Raw genomic sequence first — 13,937 nt, 5'->3', positions numbered from 1 at the left:
CTCGGGATTGAGACAACTGCATGACTTGGAAATAGTGATCATTAACGGCAGAATGTGTCGCTGAGCACATTCGCCCTGTCCGATGCAACACTGGCCATCGCGCAGTGGCCACCCATTACAACTCCCCGCCCTATTCTCTTGTTGATCAGTCCGTCCGTGATTTCATGGACTGACAGACAGACCACGTGTTGAAGGAACATCCTCCTTTCTCTTCCGTCCAGGCGCCAGTCAAGCAGATGGTGTTAACATCGAGTTCTCTGGCTTCTGTTATCCCCTCACTCCCGTCTCTCTGTTTCCCTATCCCTAGGTCTCCTTTCCAATAGCTTTGCCTCCTTCTCTCCTGCTCCCTCTGTCTGTTTTCCACCAGCTCTGCATTTGCAGAGTCATCCTTCTCTGACCAGTTCTCACCTTTCCTCTCTTTTCCTCCTATCCATGTCATTTGGCCTGTGCTCCTCCTCCCCCACCCTTTTAATTCTGCTGCCTTTTGTTCCTATCTTGATGAAGGGCTCAGGCCCAAAACAGTTATATGTCATTACCTCTTAAAGATTCTACAAGACCAGCTGAGATCCTCCAGCATTTTAGTGTGTCTACGTTACGAACCCAGAGGACCCCAAAAGCCAGCAGCAATAGATATTCACCAAGACAAATGATGACTTAAACAAAAGTTCAGTTTAATTATCTTTAGACATGAAAACCGGATCAAACTCACTTATTACACTTCACTTAACTTGACCCCCTTCTAATTCTAAGTGCACGTGTATGTAATGTGCGTGTAAGTTTAGAAAAGTTCTTTGATTTACAGTCCAATCTCACTTCTCACTCCTCCAAGTTCACTGGTTGCAGGCATTTCTTGTACTGTGCACAGAATTTAATGTTTATGAATTTCACCAGACTTTGGTGCTTGAAAGGTAAATGGTTACTACTTGTCTTGGGTAAACTTGTACCTCTCACTTTGTTCGTTTTAGATTGGTCACAGGGTTTGAACTACCGAAAGAAAATAGACACACACACCGAGAGCAGTTCAGATTATACAAATGTTTATTACAAATTCAAAAGCTGATTTCACACTACAATATGCAAGCCCTTCCCAACTATACATCAACGCTTGGACTAGTCCCAACTGCCGAAGCGAGGCAACGACTGCACACTTGTAGTAGGTTGTCAGAGCGCCGGTAGCAGCTTCTCCACCTCCCCTGACCAGGACGTTGGCTGGACTCCAGAAGTTCTTCTTCTTCTTGCTGAGAGATGTTGCCACCTCTCGGAGAGTCTCAAACTTCAGCAGCGGGACCATGCCTTATATTACCCAAAAATTGCTTACCCAAGCACCTATTCCTAGCACAGCGAGAAAGATAAGCAAGCAAGCTAGCATGCTAGGTTAATTAACGAATAACATAATTTTCATCTTATCATTTTGAATACAATGGTTTATTCTACATCAAGGCTAGGCCTCTGACAGTCTGTGACCAAAACAAGCAGGAAGATTAAATGTTCTCAGTACACAGATGTCCTTTCTTCAGATAACAGCATCTCTGGCCCCTCAGTGGAATTTTGCTTATGTCTGCTGATTCTAAAAACAATGAGGTTCTCAGCCTTGCAGAACCCAAAGCTGCAAGTTCTAAAAAAAGGTTCTCAGCTCTGCAGAACCAAGAGCTGGAAATTAAGAAAAAACAGGTTGAAAAATAGGTTAGAATCTTCCATTACATTCCACCCCTTGGTCACAGGGTGTCAGACACAAGACTTGACAAGCATTTGAGTACAAAAAGAGCGTAAAAGAGAAATCAAAACTACAATAATCACAAAAACAAGCAATAGAGCGAGCAACCAACGGAGAATATGGTGGCCCAACCCCCCCCGAATGTACCAGCTAACCATGAAAAAGGATTCCAACCAAGGCTCAAATTATCCTTGTTGGCCACAATACCCAGACGCTGGAGCTCACGAACAGACTTCGAGACATGCTGAATAATAACAGAAATATTGGTGGTTACATTAGGAATATATGAGCAACATTCAGAACCAACAACGGCACATGTGCCACCCTGTTTTGCTAACAGAAAATCCAAGGCCATACGATTCTGTAAAGCCACTGTCCTAACAGCAGAGAGTTCATCATTAAGATCACTGAGGCCCTGATTTACAGACAAAAGAGCAAAGGATGTCTCATTGGCAATAGAGTTCATCAGATCATATAATTTGTGAATCTCTAGGGAAATGCGAATATCACCATAACCTGGCATCAAGGCGCCAAGGACAATCTCGGCACCTGAAAGGTGACATCTATGCCGAAGGACAGTGGACCTATGCATAAGCGAGGGATGGTCCTGTAAACGGGAAATATGGTGCAGGTAGGGGACGGCATATGCTAAATAGCAGCAACCACCTCAGGTAAGGGGCAGCCAGGCATAGGCGCCAGACCCACAAACCCAATAAGTCCCGTTCACAGGGGGCTTGGAAATGAAAAGGGAATATGTCAGACAATCACTGAATCCCAGTGAATCCGCAGGTTTGGCAGGGAATTTGCAAAAACAGACAGAGCCCTTCACATATTGGGAAACAATAAAATAGGGAGGTGTGATATTATGAGAGAAGGTAGAAATATGCCATCCTCGGAAAATATCCAAAATATCACTTTGATTAAAGAAACGAGCCTCCTCAGGCACAGGCTGATCAACATCAATGTAAACTCTGCCTTTGGAGGGGTCAATATATTTCCAGGCAGCAACTTCCTTTCGGGTGAAAGGAATGGGGATCATGGGAATGCCTGTACCAGCATGCAAAGGGCCTATGGTACAAACCCAACAATCAGAAACATTTAATCGGTGAGCGTATGCATAGGAAACATGGAGAAAGGAATTGTCAGACAAATCTGAAGGAATGTTTGATGGCGAGGTAGACCACCAATCCTCCACAGAACTGGAATCCTTCCGCCACTTAGCAACAGGTGGAGCAGAGTTATTACAAGATACAAAGCGAGCACAAAAATGACCATCACAGAAGTAGGGGGCAACCTCTTCAGTTGGTACACCTACAAACAAAATATAAGAACCGACACTGTCAATAACATATCTATATAAGCTGCACTCTACCGGCATCACCTACGGCTCCTAGAACGCTTCCACCAGCGTTGTCTCCGCTCCATCCTCAACATCCATTGGAGCGCTTTCATCCCTAACGTCGAAGTACTCGAGATGGCAGAGGTCGACAGCATCGAGTCCACGCTGCTGAAGATCCAGCTGCGCTGGGTGGGTCATGTCTCCAGAATGGAGGACCATCGCCTTCCCAAGATCGTGTTATATGGCGAGCTCTCCACTGGCCACCGTGACAGAGGTGCACCAAAGAAAAGGTACAAGGACTGCCTAAAGAAATCTCTTGGTGCCTGCCACATTGACCACCGCCAGTGGGCTGATATCGCCTCAAACCGTGCATCTTGGCGCCTCACAGTTTGGCGGGCAGCAACCTCCTTTGAAGAAGACCGCAGAGCCCACCTCACTGACAAAAGGCAAAGGAGGAAAAACCCAACACCCAACCCCAACCAACCAATTTTCCCCTGCAGCCACTGCAACCGTGTCTGCCTGTCCCGCATCGGACTTGTCAGCCACAAACGAGCCTGCGGCTGACGTGGACTTTTACCCCCTCCATAAATCTTCGTCCGCGAAGCCAAGCCAAAGAAGAGATAAGCTGCACTTGAGGTGGGTGACTGAGGACTTCCTTGATGTAATGCACCAGACTGTGTCTCCCACGGACAACTCCCTCGGAATGTCCTCGTTATTACAAATCCAGTTGTTGGCACCAAAGCAGCTGTTAAGCCAGATCACCAGGAGCGTAAAACGGAGAACCTGGAACAAAGAAGCCTGACACATGTCACTCACGATACTGTAAGCGTTCAGTGTTTAAACAGACTAAGTCATCCTGTCCCTCAATAGCTACCCATTGAGTGTTACCCTGGGCAGGTGTCACTATTTCTCCTTTAACAGGAGGGCCACTACCTGGTGGTGCCACCCATACCTTTTGTCCGGCATTCTCTAGTTCAGGAGTGGGGGGGCAATGATTGTTTTTCCTCTGGAATAGGCTGTAGTTCAGAGGCTTGAAGAAGGCAGTGGAAAGGTGTACCTCCTTTTAAAGGGCGATAATTTAAATTGTCGACTGCTTGCTGCAGCACATGACACCACCCCTTCAGGGTTCCCAGTGGTGTTAACAAACGAATTTGTTCCTTCAGTAAGCCATTCATTCGTTCAACTAACCCAGCTGCCTGTGGGTAATAAGGAATATGGTGAACCCATAAGATATAGTTGTCATTTGCCCAATCTCAGATTGCCTTCCCGGAGAAGTGCGAGCCATTATCAGAGTGAATCTCCTCTGGAACACCATAATGAGAAATTAAATGATTTAGTCCTTGGATAGTACTAGCTTGGTCAGCCGTCTTGGTGGGAAAGGCAAAAACCAGGCCCGAAAAGGTGTTAACCGTTACCCATACAGTCTGGCATGGGGCCTATGTAATCAATTTGCCAAACCGCAGCTGGGCGAGCACCCCGTTTTATTCGGCCATGAGGACCAGGAGGAATGACACGGGACTTCACAAGTTGACATTCTGGGCATGTACGCACGACCATGTGGACATCATCTTGATGGACGGGTAAAGCATTTGTTCTGGCCCACATAGCTGATCCCTTCTCCCCCAAATGACCACTCTGTTCATGTGCCCATCGAGCCAGGGGGACGGTATCAGCACGGCTGATGGTAGCAAGCTGATCTGCAACTGCATTATGTTGTGCCATGTTAGTCGCCACATTAGTATGGGCATCAACGTGATACACAGTTATCTCACGGTGGTGGGAAGCATCCCACAACAGCTGCCACAGCTCTTTTCCCCACACTGGGCGGTCATGTATCATCCAGTCATTCTTTTGCCAATCAGGCATCCATACTACAAGTCCATTAGCCACAGCCCAGGAATCAGTAAACAGGCGAAGAGGGTGATCATGGGGATCTAGTGGTAAAGTGACTGCCTTCAACTCAGCATACTGACTGGAGCCACCATCCCTCTCCTCTGATAAGTGAGTTCCTGACTTGGGATGGTAAGCCACTGCCTTCCACTTTTGCTTTCCTTGCACCCACCGGCTGCTACCATCAGTAAACCAGGCATCCTCTTGTTCTGCTGGAGTGAACAAATCATATGGTTTACCCCACTGAACTGGTGAAGGGGGTAAAGGAGGGGGCAAGGCAGGTTCAACATCCTCATGATGAGACGGAAGATCAGCCACCTGTTCGTGTATGCGGCCCACCCCTTCAGGCCCTCTGGTTGCATGACTCTGAATATACCACTTCCATTTAACAATAGAAAACTGCTGCACCCGCCCGATCTTTAGATTAGCATCATTAGCCAGAACCCAATTCATTATTGGAAGTGCAGGTCTCAATTGAACATCTGCATCACCTGTCATTCTTTCAGTCTCCAGCAGGGCCCAGTAACAGGCTAGTAACTGTTGTTCAAAAGCAGAATAACGAGTGGCAGCCTCAGGCATGGTACGTGACCAGAATCCCAGCGGGACTCGGCGACCCTCTTGTTTCTGCCAGAGGCTCCAGCAGGCCACATCATCAGTAACGGAGACCTGTAGTTCGTAGGGGGTGTCTGGGATGCGGGGAGCAATGGGCAGGGCCTGAAGAATAGCCTGCTTGGTGGACTGGAACGCCCTTTCCTGATCGTCACCCCATACAAAGTCTGTTTTCTTTCGGGTAACCTTATACAGAGGACGTAAAAGCAATGCCAAGTGTGGAATATGGCGTCGCCAATATCCCAATAATCCCAGGAAACGCTGGGTCTCTTTTTTGTTAGTAGGAGTGGCCAAGTCTGCGATTTTATTGCAAACTTTATCGGGAACCACTTGTTCTCCAGCATGCCACTGAATTCCAAGGAAAATAACTGTCTGGGACGGGCCCTGTACCTTGGCGGGGTTAATGGCCCACCCTCTTTGCATCAGGGTATCTTGGACACTCTCCAAACCTCCCTGTACCATCTCTTCTGTGGTCACTTGGATCATCACATCATCAATATAATGGTGAATTGAGCGGGAAGGCGATACTGGCACTGTCTCCAGGTCACGGGCAATTAGGCTGTGGTAAATAGTGGGAGAGTGTACATAACCCTGAGGGAGGTGAGTGAAGGTATACTGGTGCCCCTTCCAGGTAAAGGCAAACTGATCCTGTGAGTCCTCAGCTATAAGAATACTGAAGAAGGCGTTAGCAAGATCAATGACAGCATACCATGTTCCTGAGTTCCAAGTAGCAATGTTTTCAATAAGGGTAACAATGTCCGGAACTGCTGAAGCAAGTGGTGGGGCATGTTTGTTCAAAAAGCGATAATCAACTGTCATTCTCCAGGAGCCGTCCGGCTTCTGGACCAGCCAAACAGGGCTATTAAAGGGTGACGTTGCGGGCCTCACTACCCCTTCTTCTTGCAAAGCATCAATGGTGGCACTAATCTCTTTTTGCCCTCCAGGGAGGTGATATTGTGGAATGCACCCTGGTTTCATGGGGGGTGGCACCATCACAGGATCCCACTTAGCCTGACCCACTACTAGTTTTTTTGTAATAGTCCGAATTCCAAATGAAAATCCCCCTTGGCTAGTATTAAGGGCCGTACCGGCCAACATATTAATACCCAGGATACACTCGTCAGTAGCATCCACGAGGGCATGTAACCAGATAGGGGAAGGGCTATCACCCACCGTGGCACGGACTTTTGTTTCCTTTGCCAGGGTGACCGCTCCTCCCAACCCCTCTATTCGAAAGGTCGGTCCAGTCCAGAGGTCGGGGTTACCCGGAATCACCGAGTGCTTCGCACCCGTATCAACCAAGGCCAAATATTGGCGGTCATTACCCCCACCCCAATGGATTGTTAACGGTATGTAGGGCCGTGGGTCCCCGTGTATCCGCTGTATCTCAATGGTGTAGACACGGGAGCCCTGCCACACCTTCATGCTTTAGTAGGGTTCGGGGGCTTCCAGGCGCAGATGCCACTATTATCCATAAGAGCCTTGTTAACCATTTGTTGTATCTCATCACGGGTAACTGGAGCAGGAGAAGCCGGCTCGATAGAAGCAGCAGGGGGAGCAGAGGGCACAGCTGGGCCAGGAGGACTTAGCAGCTGGGGATGATGTTCCCCTGCTTTTCTCTTATAAAGGGCATAAGGGACTGCAGTAGGTTTCCCATCAATATCACTTTTAGGTACGCCTAACTTTAACAAGGTTAGAAAAAGGTCCTTTCTTGTCGGTCCGTTATTAGCAGCAGCCCCTCTCTTTTCATCCTGCTTGTCTGATTTAACCTGGGCTGTACATGAGTGGATTTTACCTCCCAACTCTAATTCTCAAAGCCCAGATAAGGCATGCACCGCCTCAGACATAGGGTGCCTAATTAATGGACTAGTTATGGACAGAACCAGCCCCCGTGTAGTGGGTTGGGCGGAACGAACCAATCTGGTATGCATTCCGGCCGTGAATATCTCTTCATCAGGGCTCCCCCACCGTGTACCCACAGCCTCAAACGCCCTGCATACAAGGCAGAGGCCAGGACCTGTTGACGAATTACTGCTACACCCTCCTCTGGGGTTCTCCAATTGTTCTGCAAATGTAAATCCCAATCTACTGGTGATGGGTATACTCGTAGCAGGGCATCTCCTAGAGTAGTAAGTAATCCATCTCTCTCCCTCTACCCCGCAGCTCAGCAGTGACCCTGATATCAGTAGACAATGTTCCTAATCCCAACAATTCCTCAGGGGTTAAAAATACATTACCCCCTCCTTGTTCCCAGACACGCAGGAGCCAGGCTGCCAGAGTTTCTCCTGCCTTTTGCCTAAATCGATCTCCAATGGCAGCCAGCTCTTTTACAGAGAAGTCACGTATCATTGACTGTTTCCGACCCCTGTTCCCACTTTGGCCCACAGGGTCCTTTTCCCAGTGGACGGGACGAGGCCTAGGCCATCCCGTAGAGGGGGTGGGCCATTGAGTATAAGCAGGGGTTCGGGTATTTTCCCCTGGGTCCACTTGGGAGATCGGGCTATCTATCCCTTCAATCTCTACCCTTGCATCATCCCCCCCTTCTGTCTGTTTGGGAAGTCTGCTGCCTTATGGGGCGGGCGTGAACAGCAGGTGGAGAGGGTAGTATGTTAACACATGCTGAGGAGTATCTGCATTATTACCATTGTCATCATTCCAGATATTCCCATCCCAATCCTCAATTACATCAGGATCGTCACCATTCATTATCATGGCACGTATACGATATGGATCGGGTTCTACTCCTTGCCTTTCCTTATCTGCACAGAGCTGCTGCCGGAGTTTAATATTACGGCAGATTGTTTGGACATGCTTATCTTCCAATTCTTTGGCTCTGTCCTGACTGGTGCGAACAATTTCGCTCATCATGGAGCAGCGTTGTCGCATGGCTTCTAGCTCCTCCTCTAATTGCTTTCTCTTGTGCTGAGATTCTACTTCTCTTTGAACTGATTCTACTTTACGCTGAACGAAGTGGCGCGAGGCTGTGGCCAGCAACCAAAAACCATCCGTCAGCGTCCCCTTTTTAATCAGGAAATTTTCTTTCTCGAAGGAGAGTGGCAACCCACTCTCCCAGAGGTGCACTTGATGAATCTAACTTCTCATCCCAACTAATGGGTGGTCTCAACAAAGACAGGGTATAGGCCAACATGCCAAACCCATCGTCTTTGGAAGTCCATCCTGGAATCAAGAACTGCTCAGGGCTCACCTCTTTCTTTCGGCGAAACATCTTGAGACCAACCCTGCTCGCAGCGCCAATCGTCTTGGGTAAACTTGTACCTCTCACTTTGTTTGTTTTAGATTGGTCACAGTGTTTGAACTACCGAAAGAAAATAGACACACACACCGAGAGCAGTTCAGATTATACAAATGTTTATTACAAATTCAAAAGCTGATTTCACACTACAATATGCAAGCCCTTCCCAACTATACTTATCAACGCTTGGACTGGTCCCAACTGCCGAAGCGAGGCAACGACTGCACACTTGTAGTAGGTTGTCAGAGCGCCGGTAGCAGCTTCTCCACCTCCCCTGACCGGGACGTTGGCTGGACTCCAGAAGTTCTTCTTCTTGCTGAGAGATGTTGCCACCTCTCGGAGGGTCTCAAACTTCAGCAGTGGGACCATGCCTTATATTACCCAAAAACTGCTTACCCAAGCACCTATTCCCAGCACAGCAAGAAAGATAAGCAAGCAAGCTAGCATGCTAGGTTAATTAACGAATAACATAATTTTCAGCTTATCATTTTGAATACAATGGTTTATTCTACATCAAGGCTAGGCTTCTGACAGTCTGTGACCAAAACAAGCAGGAAAATTAAATGTTCTCGGTACACAGATGTCCTTTCTTCAGATAACAGCATCTCTGGCCCCTCGGTGGAATTTTGCTTATGTCTGCTGATTCTAAAAACAATGAGGTTCTCAGCCTTGCAGAACCCAAAGCTGCAAGTTCTAAAAAAAGGTTCTCAGCTCTGCAGAACCAAGAGCTGGAAATTAAGAAAAAACAGGTTGAAAAATAGGTTAGAATCTTCCATTACATTCCACCCCTTGGTCACAGGGTGTCAGACACAAGACTTGACAAGCATTTGAGTACAAAAAGAGCGTAAAAGAGAAATCAAAACTACAATAATCACAAAAACAAGCAATAGAGCGAGCAACCAACGGAGAATATGGTGGCCCAACCCCCCCCGAATGTACCAGCTAACCATGAAAAAGGATTCCAACCAAGGCTCAAATTATCCTTGTTGGCCACAATACCCAGACGCTGGAGCTCACGAACAGACTTCGAGACATGCTGAATAATAACAGAAATATTGGTGGTTACATTAGGAATATATGAGCAACATTCAGAACCAACAACGGCACATGTGCCACCCTGTTTTGCTAACAGAAAATCCAAGGCCATACGATTCTGTAAAGCCACTGTCCTAACAGCAGAGAGTTCATCATTAAGATCACTGAGGCCCTGATTTACAGACAAAAGAGCAAAGGATGTCTCATTGGCAATAGAGTTCATCAGATCATATAATTTGTGAATCTCTAGGGAAATGCGAATATCACCATAACCTGGCATCAAGGCGCCAAGGACAATCTCGGCACCTGAAAGGTGACATCTATGCCGAAGGACAGTGGACCTATGCATAAGCGAGGGATGGTCCTGTAAACGGGAAATATGGTGCAGGTAGGGGACGGCATATGCTAAATAGCAGCAACCACCTCAGGTAAGGGGCAGCCAGGCATAGGCGCCAGACCCACAAACCCAATAAGTCCCGTTCACAGGGGGCTTGGAAGAGCTGGAAATTAAGAAAAAGCAAGTTTAAAAATAGGTTAGAATCTTCCATTACACCACTCAGGAAGATTCTTGTCGGTTTTCAGAGAGAGATTTGTTGCTTGTTGGACAACTGACTCCTTCTGACTGACTCCTTCTAATCGGCCATGTCAGTGTTTTGCTGAAGAAACCTGCCCCTTCAGGGTTTTCCAGATGATAGCCTCTTTCTTTCAGGTCACCACAGAGTTCCTTTTTGTTTCCCTTATTTCAAGTTAAACATTATGCAGCCAGTCCTCTCCTCTTGTATGGACCACAAGGGCTTTGACCAGGCTGAACTAAGCACTCAAACCAGTCTTCAAAATGGGGGTTTTCCACAAGCTTGCCAGCTTGTCTTGTTTCAGTCCCAGCTGCTGCTGCTAAACTGAATTTTCTCTCTCTGCTTGCAAAACCACATGAACATCTTAGAACAGCAAGCTGCACTCAGCCTGAGGCTCTGAAGAACCTAACCCTCAGAGTTCTTTCATCTGTTGCTTTCCAAAACAACAATCCATTAGTGAAGTCTCTATAGGCACTCCCCAAAGCTTTTGCAAAGGCACTCTGAGCCGGCCTGTCTAGCTTGAGCAGAGCTCTAGTATTTTAAATGAGATCTGAAATGTTTGTGTGTGAGCCACACTAAAAAAAACTTGCCATGCTTTATCTCCCCAAAACATATCTATAAACAATTATAAAACACAACATAATCTGTCGCAATACTATCTCAGTATCTGCAGACTTGGGTGTTCCACTTTGGTGAATATATGGTGTTTTGCCAGATGTTGGACAGAAAGACTTTCATCAGAATGCCACAGGAGTATGTATCAGAATGGAACAATAAGGGAGAGCAGTGGTATTACTCATCAGGGAAAATTTCACAGCTGTGCTAAGGCAGGTCAGACCAAGGGCTCGTTTACTGAGGCTATATGGGTACAGCTGAGGAATGGTAAAGGTATGACCACTGTGAGCAACCAGTTAGCGTATGCTTCGCGAACATTAACCACAAGTGAACACAATTATGCCCAACTAGAAGGATTGACAGTAATTTTTGGTGTAACCCTACCACAAAACGCATCCCAGCAGAACTAATGTTTGGCCGCCACCTGCGGACCCGGCTGTCCACAGTTCATCCAGATCTGGGTCTCCGATTGGGGGGTAAAAAAACAGCAGCACCACAGACCTCACCTAGAACATTGGAAGTGGCCAAGAGGGTTCTGGTACAAGATTATAGACAATATAAAGATCCATGGGTGGTAGGAATAATCTTACAAAAATTGAGCCCCTACTCATACTCTGTTCTAGTGGGGAACAGATTGTGGAAGTGACACATTGACCAATTACAAGAATTGACTGACACCAAGGACCATGAACTGGAGGAGATGGAATCAAACCTGCTGGGGCCTGCCATGACTACCCCACCCCTCAGATTGAGTGAGGGGGTCAGAGACAGTTGCAGAGCCAAGCAGTCCAGTAATAGACACGCAGTCAGGTTGGGCAGCGAAGACGGACAGTCGCCGCTGACTTGACTGCCAACTCAACTATCTGCACGTCCTGAGCAAAGGTTGGCACAGCAAACCACGCTGAGGTGGTCCAAAAGAGAAAGAAGACCACTTGAACCCTTTAAGGACTATGTGCCCTGATTAATATTAAATACTTTCCCTTTTATTATTATAATTACTCAAGATGTATTCTAATTCTCACTTGTAGTCCTTAACCTGGTGTAATCTTATTAGTTCAAAGGGGCCCAGTCAGCATTTACTGCAATGGGGGGTGGAGGGGGGGGGGGAAAGAGGAAAGAGGAGAGAAGAGGCAAGGCGAGGCAAGAAGAGTGTTGGGTATAAGCCCACGTCATGATGTCACCATTCCATATATTTAAAACCCTGTGGGTCAGTAGCCATGTTAGTCTAATAGAAGTGAGGGGTGAGAAAGTATCACATCTCCCAATTTTTAATTGTATGAATGCATACACAACAACCACACTTATGGGGTTGTATTGTAGACTTCCCAATAGTCAACGAAAATTGTTGGACCAAATCTGTAGAGAGATTGCAGACAGCTGCAGGAAACATAAGGTTGATAGGAGATTTAAATTTTCTACATATTGAGTGGGACTCCCATACTATAAAAGCGCTGGATGGCTTGGTTTGTCAAATGTGTTCAGGAAACTTTTCTAAATCATAGAGGTACCAACTAGAGTAATGGTTCTTAACCTTTTTCTTTCCACTCACATACCACTTTAAGTATTCCCTGTGCCATAGGTGTTTTGTGATTAGTAAGGGATTGGTTAAGGTGGTATGTGAGTGGAAAGAAAAGGTTGAGAACCACTGAACTAGAGAGAGTCGAATACTGGATCTCCTATTAGGGAGAGACAGGACAGGTGACAGAGTATGTGTTGGGGAACATTTTTTGGACCAGTGATCATAATGCTATTAGTTTCAAGTTAATTATAGAGAAGGATAGGTTTGGGCCTTGGGTTGAGATTCTAAATTGGAAATAGGCCAATTTTAAGGAAATGAGAAAGGATCTAGAATGTGTGGATTGGGATGTTTTTGGGCAAAGATGTGTGAGGGAAGTGGAGAACCTTCAAAGGTGAAATTTTAAGAGCTCAGAGTTTGTATGTTCCTGTCAGGATTAAAGGCAAGGTTAGGAGGCATAGGTAACCTTGGTTTTTGAGATATATTGCGGATCTGGTTTGGAAGAAGAGAGAGGTGTATAGCAGGTATAGGCAACATGGAGCAAATGAGGTACTTGAGGAGTATAAACAAAATGCAGGAAAAACCTTGAAAGAAATCAGGGAGGCTAGAAGAGGGCATAAGGTTGCTTTGGCAGACAATGTGGAGGAAAATATAAGGGGTTCTACAAGTATATTAAGAGCAAAAGGATAGTAAGGAACAAGATTGGTCCTCTTAAAGATCAGAATAGTCATCTCAATATGGATCCAAAAGAGGTGGGGGAGATCTTAAATGTTTTTTGTCATCATTATTCATTTAGGAAAAGGGGCACAAAGTCATGGGAAGTAAGGAAAAAAAGCAGTGAGATATTGGAACATATACAGATTAAAGAGGAGGAAGTGTGAGCTGTCTTAAAACAAATAAGGGTAGATAAATCCCCAGGGCCTGACAAGATATTCCCTTGGACTTTGAGGGAGGCTAGTGTAGAAATTGCAGGGGTTCTGGCAGAAATATTTAAAATGTCCTTAGCTATGGGTGTGGCGCTGGTGGGTTGGAGGGTATCTCACATTGTTCTGTTGTTTAACAAAGGCTCCAAAAATAACCCTGGAAATTATAGGCTGGTGAGCCTGATGTCAGTAGTAGGTAAATTATTGGAAGGTGTTCTAAGAGATTGGATATACAATTATTTGGATAGCCAGAAACTGATTAGGGATAGTCAGTATGGCTTTGTGCCTGGTAGGTTGTGTTTAACCAATCTGAGAGATTTTTGAGTAGGTTACCAGGAAAGTTTACAAAAGGAAGGATGTAGATGTTATCTACATGGACTTCAGTAAAGGCCTTTGACAAAGTCCCACATGGGAGGTTAGTCAGGAAGGTTCAGATGCTAGTTATTCATGGTGAAGTAGTGAACTGAATTT

General features: G+C 46.3%; 1 protein-coding gene across 8 annotated transcripts in view; it reads left to right on the top strand.

Annotated features, from left to right (window-relative positions):
* LOC138744666 (sperm-specific sodium:proton exchanger-like) overlaps positions 1-13,937 on the top strand; it is a 224,828-nt gene that overhangs the window by 441 nt on the left and 210,450 nt on the right. The window lies entirely within an intron of this gene.

This window comes from Narcine bancroftii, chromosome 1 (assembly GCF_036971445.1).
Source record: "Narcine bancroftii isolate sNarBan1 chromosome 1, sNarBan1.hap1, whole genome shotgun sequence".
NCBI classification, from domain to species: Eukaryota; Metazoa; Chordata; class Chondrichthyes; order Torpediniformes; family Narcinidae; genus Narcine; species Narcine bancroftii.
Note: the sequence above shows the minus strand (reverse complement) of the source record. Positions and strands in the feature narration are given on the sequence as shown.